Here is a 13,199-nt window from a genome sequence, read left to right on the forward strand (position 1 = left end):
TCCGCTTGACTCGAGCGCCACCGCCGCCAGTTGTCTCGGCCTCGACACCATCTTTTCCTGCTCGACGTGATTCTTGCAAGTTTTGTGGCCGCAAGAAAGGAAGCTATTGCCCGGCGTTCTCCAATAGTATTTTTTTTCTCCTAGAGATGGCAGACGGTAAGGAAGAGCAGAAAGATCTAGATAAAAAAAATGCGCTGGGCACCTGTACACAGTGGCGCAACACCCATAGTACAGGGGTGGACAGTCCAAGGCCTCGGAGGTCTATGCAGGGCCTCGGAGATTCTGGGTCTAGAGAGAGAGAGAGAGAGAGAGAGAGAGAGAGAGAGAGAGAGAGAGAGAGAGGGTGGCGGATTTACATGGAGACTGCAGCCTCAGGCCCTGGGTATTCAGGGGGCCCCCGATGAGATAATGATTAAAAAACAAATAAATTAGTAAAAGAAATAAAACAAACAAAAATAATGTGAAAATATCTTTTTACTTTCCCTAAATTTACTGCTTTTCCCTTCGTAATATTTTCATTTTAGCTAAAATACAATAATAAGTAATGTGTCAACACTGCAATAAACAACACAGGAATCAAAACTCATTACCAGTTCCCCTCTCCCGCGTGTTTGAATGGTACTGTCACTGTGTGGGATCTGTATTTTTCGCGGTTTTCAGAGTGAAATATCAGTGACAAAGTTGTGTTGTGTATATCAGCATGTCCTGTAATAACCACTGATCATTGTCAGACAGTGATTTGTGATGAGTTTTGCAGTGTTGACTTGATCTTTGAAATGAGAAACATGGCTGGCTGATGGCCGCTCGGTGCATGGCATGGTTCATGGTGGGTTCTGTATTTTAATAACTTATGTGCTGATGGGTAAGAATCCGACTGACTGATATTATAGTGAATACGAGCAACAACATTGTGTTGTGTTTATCAGCATTCAGCATGCTGTATAATGACGAGTGATCATTGTCGGTCAGAAAGTGACAAAACCCCAGTCATTGCCACATACAAAGTGCGATGAGTTTTGCAGTGGTGTTTCTGTATTGAGTGGTATGATGCGTGGCAGGATCCTGCTATTTTAACAAACTTTGTGCTGAATAGTGATTATAATGGACTTGTTGGATTTGTGTTGTGGTATAAACCGTATAATGCAAGGGCTGCATGTTTAAAAGATATGGAGATTGTACTCAATCCTCACTCTAATCCTAAGTCCTATCACAAATCCTAATCCCTTCCCAACCTCCTGAGCCCCACGCACAATCCCCGCATACTATACCGCCCAAATGCGGCCCTCTGCGGATCCGTACCTTGAAAACTTGAATACGCACGATAAATATATTATGTGACCGTGGTCCATGTGGGAAACTGATCAGCTGGCGTTGTGATGCACGACGCCAAAAGTTACACCACCAGGTACCACCTACAAGGTGCTGTGCCTGTAAGTATATGTTTCTCCGTTAACACCGACTGCGTCAAGACTGACAGGCGTAGTCGATTTTGATCATTTATTGCATGAACATTACATTGTTGACAACTAAAAATAACATAATTATTAGTTACTATTGCCGGTTTCCTTCATTACTTCATCCCGAATAGGTATAGCTCCCAGCTAACTCAACACAGTAATAATATTATAATAGGCTATAATAATAATGTTAATATGTTAATAATGTTAATAATAATATTAATATAATAGGCTACCTATATAAAATATAACATTAGGATATATTAATGATATAATAGGAGATAGTAATTATAATAATATAATAGGTTACCTATGTTAATTTTAATGTAATAGGCTGACATAATATTAATATAATTTGCTATAACGATAATAATAATAGTAATAATACCTAATGATAATAATAAACTAACTACCAAAGAACTATGGATATACTACAGGTTTCATCAGTTTTCCATGAGACTGCTTTGCTATTGAAGATTGTGAGCTGTGATTCTTTTTTTTTTTTTTTTTACTGCCAACTACCAGCCCGCGGGCCACGGCGCTGCTTCGCTTACCGGCCGCCTCCGGCAAAATTTCACGAACAAAAGTTTGTCCATGGGCCTCCAGTCAGTCTGTTACGCCACTGCCTGTACAGGTGCCCAGCGCCCAGGCGGGTAGAGAGATGCCCAATTCTTTCAAGGAGGCCCACCTTTCCACTCTCATGGCACTGGGCAGGTCTCGAACCCACACGCTTCCAGCACCCCGCCGGAGCGCAAGGTGGATCGAGAGACTACCACGAGACCACGGGAGCCCCCCAGTGTCAATATTCAAAACTAACTTTAAAAAAATATAGTCCGTAACAACATGCACCAGCTGCTTTTCATATAGTACATCTCTTGTCTATTCGACCACCTGCCTACAAAATAAAAAAAAATGAATAGTGGATTTTATCAAAATGATGGCATATAGTCCAAGGCTGGAGTTTTCTTGCCACAAGCACATCAAAAATTTCCTATAAATAATTAATAAAAATAATATGTCACAAACGTATCCCTCATATTTAATTAACGGAAATGAAATATGCAGAAATAATGTCAAATAATAATATTTAGTTACACCTACAAAATTACGTCTTCGCCGCTTGGTTTCTCTCATGACCCATAGATGGCGCCACTAGTGTCATTCAAGCTTAAAACTTAACATTAGCAGGTCGCCCATCGATCCTTATACGCTGGAATCCTTGGGCATAGCTGCAGCCTGCAGTTGTGGCAAGTTTTGCCTCAAAACAGTGCTGGGACAGGATGATGAATGTCACCCAGATTTCGAATTTTACCTGCTACTTAATAAGCAGTAACACTTTTTTTTTCTTGGGGGGGGGGGGATATACCCCTTTTTTTTTTTGGGGGGGGGGATATACCCCAACTCCACAATTGATGAAGGCGGTGCATGCTGCGCAACCCCCCAGACGGCCGGTTGTGAGATACCCAATTCATTTCAAGGAGGCTCAACCAGGGGGCTGTGGGTGTCGGAAAGCGCCCACCTTACCACCTCCAGGGCACCGGATAGGTCTCGAACTCAGGCTCTAGCATCCCGCCGAAGCGCGAGGCGGAAACTCTACCACGGGACCACGGGAGCCCCCCAACACGAGGGGTAACAACGATCAAAACAAAAATATTTACATTTTTTTGTATTTTTTATGATCAAGAAAATAAGATTTCAGGGACTTAATGTTTGTGCTCATCTTGATAAGCCATGTGCATCACATAAAAAAAAATCCGCTTATAGAAAAAAAAAAAAAGTGACACTAACCAATACAGAGTAATGACAAAGAGGACGTTAGCTGAAAACAGTGGCTTACAAGGTAGGCTACTGCACTCATATTTACTTGTCAAAACCGTTAGGTTCAATTTATGCACAATTTAAGTGGCCACGAAGATTTTCTAGGGGAAACTTTCCCTCATTCTTGGTGTGTTTTTAAAAGTTTTTTCTATCCTATTTCCACACACTATTGTCCAACATTTTAGTATGCATTGTATACTGAAAACAATAATGGTTTCATCATTCATGTAAGAAGAAACTTTTTAAAATCTGTAATCAAGCCAGAGAGGGCACAGAAACAATCATTCTTAAGAATCTTAACAAGCATTGTAAAGTAAGATGGGGGATGAATAGGAGGAATATGCCCTGATTCATCCAGATATCCTTGATTTTTTTTTATTGGTGAAATTTGAACGGTTCTGTTCAATTATTGCTTTTCAATAACCACTCTAATTTGTGAACTAATATTTATGATAAATAATTTCAGGAGCTGCAGTAGCAGAAAGCAGGATTATAGTTGAACCATTGTTTTCCTCTCACTGCAAGTACCAAAGGATCCCATCAGTGGGAACAAGTGAGTATATTTCACAATATTGTATATTATTTTGTATATCATATATGCATATATTACTAATATATTTCTTTAGATGATTAAATCCATTTCATCATCATAATGATGTTGGAGATTTGATGTTGATGTTTCACCTGTCCATGAAGGTAAACTTTAGAGGACCTTTTGGTGAGAACAGCTGTTTGAGGGTCCGCTCTAGTTCCCCATATTTCCACTCCAGAGTGTAACGCTGAAACATCTGAAAAAGAAATAGTACTTGGTATAACAAACAATGAAAATGTAATCAGGCAGAACTGAAGGCTAGAAAAACAATAAAATATTCGTAGTGGGGTCCAGAATTACATAAAACCAAAAAACATGGTTCACAAGTAGTATGAGTTTTAAATTATTCAACTAAAATGGTGTATAGTAGGGTGAGCAATTCTCAGAGCCCACAATATGAAAACAAAATGAATGATATTTGATGAGAAACCGAGTTATGTGAACAACTAAACAAGCAGAGCCTCATAGGTTACATGCACTCAATAGCAAAAGCTTGTGTATGTCAAATTCTCATGTTTTCAGGACTCTAAGGCTTTTTTTCACAGGAGGCCATTGGTGGCTGTCCAGTGATCGCCACTTGTAACCTCACACACTTTTCAATGGTCACTTTCATACGAGACCACTGCGGTTGCCCGGTGGTGTTACTGGGTTTGACGGTGGCTTGCTTGCACAGCTAGAGACCACCACCTGCAGTGGTCACCACTCACTGTAAAGGATTGTTTCGGATGGGAGATTCCATATGGAGCCACTGGTGGCCACCACTTTTGTAAAATGGAAGTCCAGGTGTGATGAAATATGGTGTTGATAAATGGGGTCTGTACTGTATTTTAATTCTTATGGAATGTTCCGAGGGCAGGTCAGTCAGGTCAAGTGAAGAATGCACGAGTGGCAAGGGTATATATATATATATATATATATATATATATATATATATATATATATATATATATATATATATATATATATATATATATATATATATATATATATATATATATATATATATATATATATATATATATATATATATATATATATATATATATATATATATATATATATATATATATATATATATATATATATATATATATATATATATATGCAAACAGCAAAGAAATGATGCCCATATAATAAATAATACTTTTTTTCTCATAGGCACATAAATCACTGTAAAGTGTATGATGCAAACCACTGTCCATCCTAGATAATAGAATATCATGGACATGCATTGTTTCCCTTTTTGGATTTCTCTTCATTTTCTTGGCCAGAAAATCATAGAAAAGAAGTTCCTTGTTTGATGCCATTCTTGCAATTGACAGTCATGTGAGGGAACATAACAAGTCAATGGTGGTCACTATAGTTGCTTACAGTTTCCTGGCCCTTTCACATTCAGGTTACCAGTGAAGTGAATGAGTTGATAATAGCATATGCAGATGTGGATGGAGTCCCATCAGCCAAACAGGAAATATATGATTATCTTAAAGTGAGGGAGCCTTAAGTATTATGCTTAGCAGAAACCATCATTAAATAAGGACACATGGTAAAACTTTTAAATGTGGAAAAAAATAAGTTTAGTATGTGTGTTTGTTTGTGTGTATGTGTGTGTGTGTGTGTGTGTGTGTGTGTGTGTGTGTGTGTGTGTGTGTGTGTGTATTTACCTAGTTGTAGTTTTACAGGGCCTGGGCTTACACTCATGTTGTCCCGCCTCCATATCTGTATTTGTCCAGTTTTTTTTATTTTATTTTTATTTTTATTTTATTATTTCGTTGGGGATATACCCCAATGGAGGAAGGCGGAGCATGCCGCACAACCCCCCAGACGACTGGTAGAGAGATGCCCAATTCTTTCAAGGAGGAGACCCAACAACGGGGCTGAGGTTGCCCAGCTTTTCCTTAAGTTGTGCACACTCTTTGCCGATACTACATCCTCACTTAGTCTGTTCCAAACCTCTATGCTTCTTTGCGGGAAGCTATATTTCTTTATGTCTCTCAAGCATCTTCCTTTCCTCAACTTTTTACTGTACTGTGTGTGTAATTCACCTCTTGGTTTGCTGCAGGTCTCTCTCGAGACCTCTACAGAAGAGCACAGCTTGTAATGCCGATCTTTGGGTAGGACTGAGACCACTCACACACAACACACCGTGACAATGAGGTCACAACTCCTTGCCTGACGTCGCGTACCTACTCACTGCTAGGTGAACAGGGGCAACACATGAAAGAAGACAAACCCAACTTATCTTCACCCGGCCGGTCCTTCTGGTTGTGAGCCAGACGCTCTACCCTGAGCTACCGGGCCATGTACGTGTGTGTGTGTGTGTGTGTGTGTGTGTGTGTGTGTGTGTGTGTGTAATTCACCCACAGCCTGATCACGAGCTGGACTCATCATCACCAACAAGTACCCTCCTAATTAGAGCAAGGCTCTTTAGTTGATTAGTTAATACTGGGTATTGCTGGGATCTTCACACCACACATCCCATCCCCTTGCCCAAGGGGGACAGTAACTGCTCCTTGTCTGTGGAAAAAATCTGGCCTGGGTAGGGCTCGAATCTCTGTCTTCTAGGCTGTGAACCCTGGTAGCGCAGAGCTTTAAGCTGAGTTCACACATTGCCAACTTGTGTCCCATTCAGTCTTGGCCTAGAAAATTTCGAGAACGGCATCAATCATAGTCTTGAATGGTCTCATGCTGTCCTTGGGTTGAAACATGTCCCCATAGCTCCGGATGTACAGGTTGTTCCTCTATTCAAAGCATCTATGTATTAGGAAAGCTGTGTATTTTTACATCTTTCAAGCATCTTGTATTTTGAACTACTCATGTCCCCTTCCCAAACAAACCGATTTTCTCTTTCCAATCTTACTTTGTATATTATTTTGTCTGGTTAGGACCATCATATGTTAGTTTGACTTTTTAATGCTGGTTTCTTGTTTTTAGTTTGACTGACTAGTCTCACTGCCTCTGAGAGTAACTCGTTATTATGTGGCAAATTTGATTAATTTAAAAGACAAATTGAGTAGAGATAAGTGTGTCCCAAATTCTAAATAAATAATCTTACTTAAATTTGTGTCCACTCATCATTACACTGTATATACATGTCATCATCTGCTGCCTGAATACAGAACTGTTAATGATGCAAGATTTGAAATCAGTCAATACAATTATGTTTTTGTTCCTTGCTGTTTTTATTTATCTGAAAAATTTTATTGATTGCATTTTCATAAGTAGGAAGTTGCTTATAAAAAAAAAAAAAAGATCCTCACCCTGGCCAGAAAGATATAGATCTCTTGCTCTGCGATCCGTCGACCAATACAACTCCGGGAGCCAAAGTACAAAGGTATGGAGGCACAAGGGTGAATGCTTCCATAGGGTCGATGACGTAGCCATCGCTCAGGGAGGAAGTCCTGGGGATGCTGAATCTCTTTAGCATCCCAGCCAGAGAAGGCACTCATAAGCAACAGCATCCACTGCAAGAACACACAAGATACTGGATTAAACCATCATCCAAATTTGGACAGTGCATGGTTGATTACAATCCTTACAGTTTTCCTGATGGCACATGACAACAGGTATAAATGTGATATATTCAGGTTCAGGAAGGAAATAGGCAAGAAATGATTGGCTAACAGGGTGGTGGATGAGTGAGATAAATAGACCAGATATGTAGTTGTGGCAAACACGTTTGAAAATTTTAAATGGAGATTAGCTATATATTTATAGATGGGGAGGGAAGTGAATAACTCACTCTAGAGCTTCCATGTGTAGGCCATCTGGCCCTTTGTAGTCTACTTATATCCTTGTGTATCTACCTATATCTCTGATGCTCTGTCACCTCACAAGGACTTTCCCGAAGGAGGTGACCATGGTAGAAGTCTACAATTTTCCTTTTTCTGGTACTTTCACCTGCCAATTTTTTCTCTATAGCAGTTATCTACTCCACTGATCCATTTTACTGGTAGTCTCCCCCTCATACCATTTCCTTCAATTCTGCTCTCATACACTCTTTACATAATTCATTCTCATTCATTTGTGTTACACGTCCAAACTATCTCAGAGTACCACACCCCACCCAATCAACCACTCTGGTTTGCCTCAGGTTGGGATATGCAGCAGTAGTGTGGTCCCCACATAAAAAGAAAGGTATAAATAAGATCAAGAGTATACAAAGAGCAGTGAGTGACCAAGATGGTTACCTGTCTGACAGATCAACTGTACAAAGAAAGGCAAAAGTACAAAGTTGTACAATGTTGGGGCTGCCATCTTTGGAAAAGGAGAGGTGACATGATTGCAGTGTTTAGAACAATGATGGGAGTAGATAGAATTGATAGAGAAGATCTGTTATTACTGTAATGGATGAGAAGCAACAAGATAATTAAAGAAACCAAAGACAAGGTAGTTGAAGTACCAATAATTATGTTTTTTGTATAAATGCACTTAATTGTGGAATGGCCAAGAAAGGTTGATCTTCTATTCAAAAGCTTTAAATTAAACTAAAGCTAAGTTTGACTGATGGAGACAGAGTAGGAAGTCTGTGAGCGTAGCTCATGTCCTGTATATCACAACTTGGCAAATTCAACTAGGTAAGTGCACACACACACACACACACACACACACGTATCGAGCTTGGGTTCAAGTACATTTTTTGTACTGGAGTCCAAGTACGATTGCGTTGCGATATCACGAATCCAAGTATAAGAGCAGTGTCCTTTGATGTAAAAAAAAATGTATGCTTTATTGTAGTGATATACTCCAAAGTAAAATCGGGAGGGATGCAATATGGATAACTAAACTCAAATAAAATCATGATGAAATATGGATGAAGTGTTTCCAAACACGGATGAAGCCATGACCTGCCAGGCAGCAGCCCCACAGTCCACACTTCACCCTGCAGCTCCGGGCATCTATTGAATCACCTCACTGATGGAAATTGACCACTGCATTTGACAAGTGGCAAACTGCCAAGCCCTCTTTGCCCTGAAGATCTCCAGGAGTGTGTGAGAATGAGGGATTTGTGAAGGTTAGCTGGGGAGTGAGAGAAAAGTGATGGATTATGATAAATTGATAGTGAAAGTGTGTGTGTGTGTGTGTGTGTGTGTGTGTGTATGTATTTACCGAGTTGTGACATACGGGAAAAGAGCTACGCTCACGCTGTCCCGTCTCCTTATCCGCTTTTGTCCAACTTTTCCTTAAAATCATGAATGTTTCTTGCACAAACCACCTCCTCCTCCAGCCTATTTCATAACTCAGTGCTTCTGTTTGGGAAGCTAAACTTTTTCACATCTCGCCTGCACGTGGTCGCCCTCAACTTCTTTCCATGTCCTCTCGTTTCTCTCTCGTTCCACACACACAGATCCTCTCTGTCCAAACGCTCCACTCCGCTCGCCACCCTGTACACCGCTATCAGGTCTCCTCTTTCTCTTCTCTCCAGAGTTGTGAGCCCCATGCTATTGAGTCTCTCCTCATAAGTCCGATCTCTAAGTTCTGGTCCCATCTTAGTTGCCACTCTCTGCACCCTTTCCAGCTTTCTTATGTTCTTCTTTTCGTGAGGAGACCAGACCACTGCTGCATACTCCAACCTTGGCCTTATCATTGTAACTATTATTTTCTTCATCATCTTCTTGTCCAAATACACAAATGCCGTCCTTATGTTCCTCAGCAAATTCATAGTTTGTCCCGTTATCCTGTTGATGTGTTTGTCCGGTGACATGTTCTCTGAGACAGTCACTCAAATCTTTTTCTTCCACTCCTCTGCATATTATCTCACTTCCCATTTTATAATCATATTCACATCTTCTTCCACTCCTACCAAACTCTATTTTTTTACATTTCCCAAGGTTGAACTCCATCTGCCATGTACCACTCCACTCCCATATTTTACCCAGGTCCTCTGCAATGCCTCACAGTCCTTCACATCATTCACTCGTCTCAATAGCTTTGCATCATCTGCAAACAAACTCACATAGCTGGTCACTCTGTCCACCATATCATTTATATAAACAGCAAACATTATTGGCACCAACACCAAACCTTGTGGGACCCCACTCATCACAGGGCACCAGTTGGAAACCTTGTCCCTGATTATCGTCCTCATTTCCCTGTTAGTTAGGAAGTCCTCCAGCCATTTAACTAGACCATCACCCACTCCACCCCTATTTTTTTTTTTCCAAATTAGTCTTCTGTGTGGTACTTTGTCGAATGCCTTTTTCAAATCCAGGTACACTCCATCCCCCCAGCCTTCTCTCTCTTGTATTAAATCTGTCACCCTTGAGTAATAACACAACAAGTTGGTGACACAAGATCTCCCTCTACTGAATCCAAACTGGCAATCCGAGATAATTTCCTCACTTTCTAAGAAATCTGACCACCTGTTTTTAACCAGCCTCTCGCATATCTTTGCAACCACACTAGTGAGTGATACCGGTCTGTAATTCAATGGGTCCTCTTTCTTTCCTCCCTTAAAAATTGGTACTATGTTTGCTCTCTTCCAATTTTGTGGTACCTTTCCTTCATTCAGGGAGGCGCTCATTATGGAGTGCAGTTTCTCTGCAAGTTGCTCACTACATTCTTTCAAAATCCACCCTGATACTCCATCTGGCCCTGTTGCCTTTCTTACATCCAGCTTGTTCAAGCTTTTCTTGACCTCCTGCACCGTTAACTGTATCTCCTGCATAACCCTTTCTCTTTCCTGGCCTGGTGATTGTACAAATTCATCTTCTTTTGTGAAAACTCTATGGAAACTGTTTTTCATCACTTCTGCCATCTCTGGAGGGTCCTCATATGTAGTTCCATCCATTTCCAGTTTATCAATTGTTTCTCTATGTGTGTGTGTGTGTGTGTGTGTTTGTGTGTTTTATTATTTTATTATTATTATTATTATTATTATTATTATTATTATTATTATTATTAAAATAATCATGAACACAATTATATCGTTGTCACCATATTATTTTTATTACTATTCTTCTACTTCTTCCTCTTATTATTATAACTAACTCCTCCTCATCATTAAAATTATCAACACACTGTTGAAACACTTGGATATCCCGCGTGTATGATATAATGGGGCGATGACTCCTATCACACAGGAAGTTGAGGTTGTGAAACAGTCTCCGTTTAATTAACATTTAGACAGACAATCATCAGAAGGGCCACGTGGCACTCCTGATTTCCCACTCGTGCTCTGTGCTAATGGTCACTAACAATGAGCTTGTGGTACGTATCATTGTTAAACATACTATTATTCTGTCGCATGAACTATAAAGGTAAGACTAATTAAGAAGCCTGACATTCATACCATCAAACATATTAACATACAGAAAGTCGTAGCCTATTTGTATTTTTTGTCTGTTAAATTACTAACAAGAATGGAATAAAACAATGTCAACTGGAAAAATAATATCAATGACCAAACAACAACAACAAAAATATTACCAAGAAATGAACAAAAAGTCATCCCCCAAGAGTGTTCCTTCTACGAAGATGACAAAAGAAAAAAATGAGATGAAATTAGTTGCAGAGGCATCTGATACTCCAGATATTACAATTGTTCTTCTTCCAGTCCAAACACACTCGCACTTTGACACATGCAACAATAATTGATCTGCCGCGGGGGAGGGCTCTGGAAAACCCTCATGGTGCACGTTGCCATGGTGTTGTAACAGGAAAAGGATGATAAGGACATGAAGGATATGATGCGGGGATTTACATAGATTTACATAGAAGTGCAGACTACACAGACCCCATGGTCCAGACTAGGTGATCTGTCCTTAAACCTAAGTGATTGTACATTAATCAGATAGCTCCAAAACTGCATTTCTACTTTAGTAAATATTAAGTTGAAGGAAGTGTTGGTTGAGCTTGTTTTTAAACGAGTCAATCATGTTGCACTGGACCACTGAAGGTGGGAGCTTATTCCATTCCCATGCTGCAATCTTGGTGAAGAAAAATGTGGTGCAATCTGAATTTGTGTTTACTCTTAAGTTTTGTGCCATTATTTCTTGTTTGAAACAAAGTCATTGATCATAGACAATTTTTTATTTGTCCACATTCAGAATCCATTAAGTATTTTATAACATTCGATCAGTTTTCCTCGGAGGCGATGTTTCTCAAGAGAGAACATGTTAAGAGCGGGAAAGAACTGAATAAAGGAACCTGCTTGAGTGACTTGAAAAAGTATAGTTTTCCACATAGAAGTGTTAACACATGGAACTTCTTGCGGGAAGAGGTGGTGGAGGTGAGCAGTGTCCAACAAATGAAGGAAAGGCTGGATGAATGTAGATATGGAGATGGGACTAATAGAGCTTAGCTTGGGCCCGGTAGACTACAAATAGGTAAATACAAATAGGTGAATACACACACACTCACACACATGTACATGTGTGTATGTGTAATTCACCACTGCCTGATCTGCCTACCAGAGCTCTCCTGAGAAGAGCTTTGGAGCTCATTAGCCAATCTATGGGCACTCCCAGGACCTTTATACACCACCACCACCCCATCCCCCTTGGTTAACAAGGCACAGTAAATGCTTCCTGTCAGTGGAAAGATCTTTTGATCTGAGCAGGGCTTTAACCTCAGCCTACTAGACCAGAGTCTGACAGGGCAGAAACATCCACTGCACTACAGCAGTGGTGTGTGTATGTGTGTGTGTGTGTGTGTGTGTACACAGCATGAGCACACACACACACACACACACACACACACACACACACACTCAGTAGCTCAATCAGTTAGAGCGCCCACGCTGCAAGGCTTCACGGCCAAACAAGCGGTTCGAGCCCGCTCAGGCCAGATTCTTTCCGTTGACTAGGAGTGGTTACTGGTCCCCCTGGAGCAAGGGGATGGGGTCCTGGCAATACCCAGAGATCGACAATAATGAGCACTTGCTCAGGTCGTGAGGGTACATGCTGGCGACAGCGAGTCCAACTCGTGATCAGGCCGTGGTGAATTACACAAAGGTAGATAAATTTAGGGTTAGGCAAACATAAATTAACTATATTTAGGTGTGCTCCAAGGTATTCAATTGAATCTTTACACATAAAGACCGAGTGTGAATGAATAATGTTTTTGTGTGCCATTGGTTAAAGACTCACCCCTTTGTGGAGGAGAAAGTTCCCCAGCCTTACATCTTCTTGGAGAAATGCACTGGGCCAAGCAAAATGGGCAGAACACTGCAAAAAAATTATGAACTAGACTGAGCTACCATCACTCAGCATCTACATTATTTAGAGTGCATAGACTGCAACACATGTAGATTGAGGGTGCTGAGGAATCTTTTGAACCTGACCCTTTTTACTAATATGCCCTGTGTCATTGAAGTGGATCAAGTAATACTACAT

At 40.4% G+C, this 13,199-nt stretch overlaps 2 long non-coding RNA genes across 3 annotated transcripts in view; one reads left to right on the plus strand and one right to left on the minus strand.

Annotated features, from left to right (window-relative positions):
• Window positions 1-4,786, plus strand: part of LOC126989747 (uncharacterized) — a 43,251-nt gene extending 38,465 nt beyond the window's left edge. Inside the window, exons 4-5 of one of the 2 annotated variants that reach the window (XR_007743665.1) lie at window positions 3,742-3,828; window positions 4,413-4,786. This is a non-coding gene — a long non-coding RNA (uncharacterized LOC126989747). Of the gene's footprint in view, window positions 1-3,741; window positions 3,871-4,412 lie in introns of those variants that run through there. The other variant, XR_007743666.1, reaches the window with a different exon arrangement.
• Window positions 3,925-12,999, minus strand: LOC126989748 (uncharacterized). Its single transcript, XR_007743667.1, has 3 exons — window positions 12,954-12,999; window positions 7,125-7,328; window positions 3,925-4,063 (listed from the first exon to the last, which is right to left on the minus strand). It is a non-coding gene; the product is annotated as an uncharacterized LOC126989748 (long non-coding RNA).
• Between the last annotated feature and the right edge of the window lie 200 nt (window positions 13,000-13,199).

This window comes from Eriocheir sinensis, unplaced genomic scaffold, assembly GCF_024679095.1.
Source record: "Eriocheir sinensis breed Jianghai 21 unplaced genomic scaffold, ASM2467909v1 Scaffold1286, whole genome shotgun sequence".
Classification (NCBI taxonomy): Eukaryota; Metazoa; Arthropoda; class Malacostraca; order Decapoda; family Varunidae; genus Eriocheir; species Eriocheir sinensis.